Genomic DNA, 6,000 nt, shown 5'->3' with positions numbered 1-6,000 from the left:
TGTTGAGGGCAAAGCTAATGTATAAACCTTGAGAGACCCCATTTGTAGCAGGAACTGCTTTAGACTTCAAATTTTAATGGAGTGAGATCTCAAATCAATGCCACCCTAATAACGCAGAATGGATTTGGGCCAGGACACAGTGCTGTTTATACTGGCTTTCTCTGAAAGTCCAGAATTATAAATACAGGGGCTAAATCTTTCTCCCCTAAAATGAAAAAGATCTATTAATAATGATTGTGAGCCAAGAGAAAAATCTAGATCTCTCTAGAGACAAAGGAACTGGCAAATACAACGGGGAGGTCGTTAGCTTAAGCTTTGCAATTGCTGCCCAAAGGGGCTCTCTTTCAAACCTGTCAGGAAATTCTTTCAGCTATTCAAAAAGTGTCTGCTTGGATTTTGCAAAAGTCAGAGTCATACCCAAAGAAAGGACACAGGGACGAAGACGTGAAATTTAGCAGTGAATCCGAGCCTGAGTGTGAGGATTTAGCACACGAGGAGTAACCTGGGGAGGCAGCTGGCCTGGTGGGTGCTGGAAAGTGTGGGAGCTGAGCCCGGAGCTGAATCGCCAGCGCCGGGGCAGGTCTGTGCCCTCGCCTGCCTCAGTTTCTCCGTGGCAAAGCTGGGGCAGTGACAGCGACCTTGGGAAGTCTTTCCCTCGACTCCAGAGCGCACCACAGATGGAAAGTGCTTGCCAAGGGAAAGTGCCGCTATTTTGGGCGGAGGGAGGTGAGGTCTGAGCAGCTGAGCGACTTATCTGCAGGCACGCAGAGCAGCCAGGAATAGCACACGGGTCTCTCGGCTCAGCAGCAACAGATAATGCTTAATAAAGAATTTAAAACAGCAATTAAGGGCACACTCCTACCAGCTCCACATTAAATGAGGAATCCCCTGGCCTCCTTGGGAAGCAAATACAGCTTGGAGCAAATTAGGGGTGCAGACCTGGGACCTAGAGGATTGCTTTGGATGAACAGTGTCACTTGAAGTGTTTTAGCAAGCGAAAACCAAAGTCAGTGCTGAGGATTAAGATTTGAAAGTAAGTGCTGACATACTGAGGTCCTTGGAAATTTTGTCTGTGAGGAAATCTACTGTATAATTAAATTTGCAGTTTCCTTAGTGGGACCATCATTTCCTTCCACGAACAAAAAGATAAATTTCTTAGATATTCTGTCATGGAGTCTTCTAATGTAACGAGGCTTGACAGACTGAATAAGTAACTCCACAGCTTTTAAGAATAATCTTTTTGATAGCAGCGATTCCCTGAGATGATAACCTTCCTAAAGACAACTAAGGAGTCTAGCAATGAGCTGAGAAGCATGGTTTCGCCAGCCACAGAGGAATTGCAGTCATGACCTTGTCCAGGCTCTCTGACAGGATTTTGGCAATGACTGCAGGAATTGGAGGCTCGAGAGGAAATGCAAACTTCCTGGTCAAAATGCCAGCAGATAAGTAATTCAGCGGGAGTCCCCAGGCTGCGCTGGAGGGGTGAGGATGCCAGCACTACATTCAGATGAGATGAGAGCAGTGGTGTCATCAGAAACGCGTCCCACACCTGAGGCAGCCTGAGAAGAAGAGGTTGTTCAGAAAGACCTTCTCTGACACATGGCTGAGACAAAATACCTGTAGATCATTTTATTCTTTCTGTGATGCAAGTTAGCCAACAACTTGTAAAAATTAACCTATTTGTAGGTTAGAAGATATCAAAGCATTCTACATTTTCTTCCTCTGGTATCTCCCATTTGTAGCTGCCATTTATATGGACTGGGCTGCTGGCCTTTAGACACTGTCACTGGTTACTGTTTTTACTGTTGGGAAAACCTCACTGGAGCTTTATTTTTTAAATTCTAATTTATTCAGGCTGGAATGAGCAGCCTTAAGTCTTTGAGTAAGAAGGTTTAGCAATCCCGTTTATGTTTTTTCTACAAGATTAAATTATAGAAAAATTCAAACCTGCTCACTGTCTCCACCAAACTAATCACAAATATGAGTCAACAACAGGACAGAAATCCTTTATCAGGAGGTGTATGGGTATGAAAATATGGGGCTTGGGGTTCCCACACTAGCTTTTAGTTCAAGAGTAATTAATGGCTACAGAGAGAAACCAAACTGCTTTGCATCTCTTCTGCCTCTAATCTCCTTGACTCACTTCAAGGTCACGCCAAGAGCCAAAGCAAAGGGATGAGTGTATAAATGTTCCTCCACATGCAGATCATCTGCTGGGAAGTGTTTTTCTGCAATATCTATAGAGAAAGAAGCTATAAAAAAAGCATCAATTTATGCCAATTTATGTCCAGATTCACACATCTTTTGGTTGTGCTTAGAGGACCCTCCTTGTCTGACTTGGCCTTTGTGCCAGGAGAGGCAGCTAGTGCACTTTGGGGCATTTAAATGTGTTTTAGGCACAAAAGAATCCTTGAGAGTACTGGAAGAATGTCAGGATTTGTCAAGTTTGAATGTCCTCTCTGCTGTAACTGGAAATCATTCTCCTGCCTTCTTTTCAGTCCTACTACACAAGAAGGCTCTGCTCACCCTAGACAATCTTTTAGGGTGTAGTGGTTAAATATCCCACTGCTGAAATTTGCACTTCCAGGTCAGGGAGCAGGGAGCCATGAACAAATGAAATTTTTTTTCCTACTGCATGTCTCTTACTCTGCCTACCTAAAGAAGGTATTGCTGCATTGTTATTTCTTGCCCTTTCAGAGCAGAATCAACCCTAAATTAGTCTGCACTGAACAACTGAGTAGAGCCTGATCTGTGAACCCTGCATCAGAAATGCTCTGTACTGCAGCTGAGAGGCTTTTTAGGAGAGCTGATACCCAGCTCCTCAGCAGGCATTTTACCATCTGGATCCAGCTGACACTAAAAGGAGTCTGGCCCCAGATACATTTAGAAGCTGGGTCTAAAGTCTAAAAGATCTGAGTGAAGCAGCTAGATCTTGAGAGAATGGGGAATTCTCTTGTGGAATGAGGCTGGTTTGAGTCTCTATCAATTTTTTTTTTAACATCTGAATGGGTGCTGGTGTATGAAAAACACTTCCAAAGCTGGTTTTCCTCTTTTGACATCTGGTAGCTTGCATGAAATAAACAATGATTTTTCCTGCTAATTGAGTTAATGTAATGAATTTTAGTTAAAATGGAATTCCTTCAGGGAAATGAATGAAGTTACCCACATGGCTGAGTCCCAGGAGAAAAATACTCTTTACATGTGAATAGCATTTTCTGACAGTCTGCAGTGGTGCATTCTCTTGGCAGAAGTCCTTCCATAAATCACCAACTACAGAGTGTAAAAAATGAATTTTGGTATGTTACCATGAGATTCCTGGCAAAACTACACGTGAGAGAGTTAATTCATGTGCCTTGGCAGCTACCTAGTGATAAAAAATGAAAGATAGGTTCAAAACAAGGGCCCTCAGGAACTTCAGAGGGACAAATGGTGCTCTGATCACTGCAAAGCTACTTAGGGATAAGGAAAAAAAAATTGTCAGCAAGTTTGTGTAAGCCAGAAATATACTCCAAGAAAATCTGAAACATTTCTGTAACCTCATCCTGCCAGAGTGTGAAACATTCAGATTTAAGCCTGAATGCCCCAAAACACAGAAGAGTGAATTTGATCTGAAAGCAACTTCAGGGCTGTGGAAAGGGACACATGACATAAAGAAACAAAACAATCCTTCCTGCCTTCTGCTCATAGTTGGAGAGCAGGAATTGTGATCATCAAACAGAAGGCAAAGCATTTCTAACATCCATGAACAAACATGGGGTCACTCAGCAACTCATTAGACCTCTGGGCCTTTGAGCAGTAGAACACCATACAAGCCTTTTTTTTTTTTTTTTTGACAATGTATTCACAGTCCTGAATGTGATACATCATGGAAAATGCATTCACAGTGACATCAAGGGCTTGCAGACCAGCATGGCTCAAAGCATCAAGTACTGTGACACTAATCCTACTTCCACTGGCTGTGAGAACACCTTTTTTGTGGTTGATGCCAGTGTTAGAACACTTTCAAGCACTCCAAAGGGCTGGTTTAGCCCCCAGGATGAGCCAGCCCAGTGGATGACCCCGATGCACACTGTTCCCCAGGGCTGCAGAGCTGCACTGACACAGTTTCCCCAGCATCCTTTTGAGGCAGTGCCACCAAGGAGCTCCATCCCAGTTAGGGATGAGTGATCTGCTGCTGCTGCTCCACCACGGCACGCCAGCTGTGCGTGGCACTGCTGTGGGGATGGATGGCAGCACAATGGCCCCTCTCTGGCTGCACCAGCAGTTGGCTGCCCATATGGTGGTGGCACACACCCCATGCTGATGGATGCTCAGCAGATGCTCTTCAAGAGCTAAATAATGCAAAAAAAAAAGGCTGGTATGAGCAATAGACAGCCCTCGTAGCCCAGCCTCTGCTCACAGCCAGCAAATGCAGTAAATTGGAGAGAGAAGGAGATGCAGTTTGAAGAAAAAAGAATAGTCTTAAAAATCCCAGGCCAGTTCACCTTTTGGTGTGTTAGAAAAAGTAGTTCCAGGTGGTGCTGAAGAGAAAGTTTTACTGTATTAACAAGGTTCTGCACCTTCATTAAAAGTATTTATTTTGAAGAAATTTCTTACTTTAATTAAATGGGTTCTTGGCCTTTGGGAATTTGTCTACTTTTATCTGGGACTGTACTAAAGACACCCATGCATGTGTGTTCATAAAGTTCTTATAGTCTCCTCTGAAAACTCTGGGTCCCTCAAGACCAGAAACCTCCATGGAGCTAATGGAATTTCTCAGTCCATCTGCAGTGCTCAGATGGGTACAGGCAACTACTGGAATCTGGATCTTCTCAGGATAATGTCAGATTTATTTTTATTGTCATGGTTAAAGAAAGATAACCTCTCTGCTCGTATCAATACTTTAGAGCATCTTCAGTGGCAGAAATTAGGTCAGACATAGCAAAACTGCTGGTAGTTGAGGTGAAAAAAAAAATCAGTAAGGTTACCTGATACAGAGACAGCACAGCCAGCAGCAATCACAATATTAGCACAATATGCATCAAAATCCACTTATATGTGGGAGTCACAAGAAATGGAAACAAATACTAAAACCCACGCCAAGACATAAGCTGTGATTCATGGGATGAGACAGGAATGCAATTTTCAGAAGAAATACTACTGAAAACAAAACAATCCAAAGGAAAATGCATTAGGTATGAACCCATTTGAAGGGAAAAGGCATCAGAGCTGCCAACATTGCCCTGTACCTCCTCCATTTTGATACCACAAGCAGCCACAGGGAAATGAAAGTTAGAACTTAATATCCAAGGTCATTAGTACTCTCAGTAATAGATTATCCCTGAAAACATGTTAAAGAAGAAAATTGTTTTAAATATAAAATTGGAATAAGCCAAAATTAGCCCATAAACTTGAAATTAAAAAAAAAAAAATCTATGCATTGCTAACACTTGTTAAAAAGGGCGAAAAACTGCAAGGGGTTTAATGCTTAATGTGAATTAACTCAGCCGTGTGTATTCTACAGCCAAAGCCACAGAAATGGCCATCTAAATTGATTCCTGAGCTGGTAGGCCTGCAGCAGATTCCCAAATGATAATGAATATATTAATAGATACTTTCACTAATTTCACTAATGACCAATTTTAACAAGAAATTTGGATTTGTAGATGAACAGAAACATTCCCATTCCATCATCTGTACACGTGCGAAGAATTCCACATCCCAGGCCAGAGCCCGAGCCAGCCACAACACAGACTTACCCTGCAAACCCAGGGCAGCACACAGGCTCACTCCTGCCCTCATGGAGCCAGCCCTCCTCAAGCACCTTCAAGATTTATGGCCTGCAAAATGCTGCTTGGCTCTGGAAAATGCATCCCTGTTAGTTTTTAGGACTGGGTGATGAATGGTGTGGACTTGTGGTGCTGCTGAGGAAGAAATCGCACACAAAGCAAACTGACAACCCAAAAAGCAGCCCCTGAGTGACACTGGGAGCCCTGGGGACCCAACAGAGTGTCCTGCTCC

This window comes from Lonchura striata, chromosome 16 (assembly GCF_046129695.1).
Source record: "Lonchura striata isolate bLonStr1 chromosome 16, bLonStr1.mat, whole genome shotgun sequence".
NCBI lineage: Eukaryota > Metazoa > Chordata > Aves > Passeriformes > Estrildidae > Lonchura > Lonchura striata.
Note: the sequence above shows the minus strand (reverse complement) of the source record.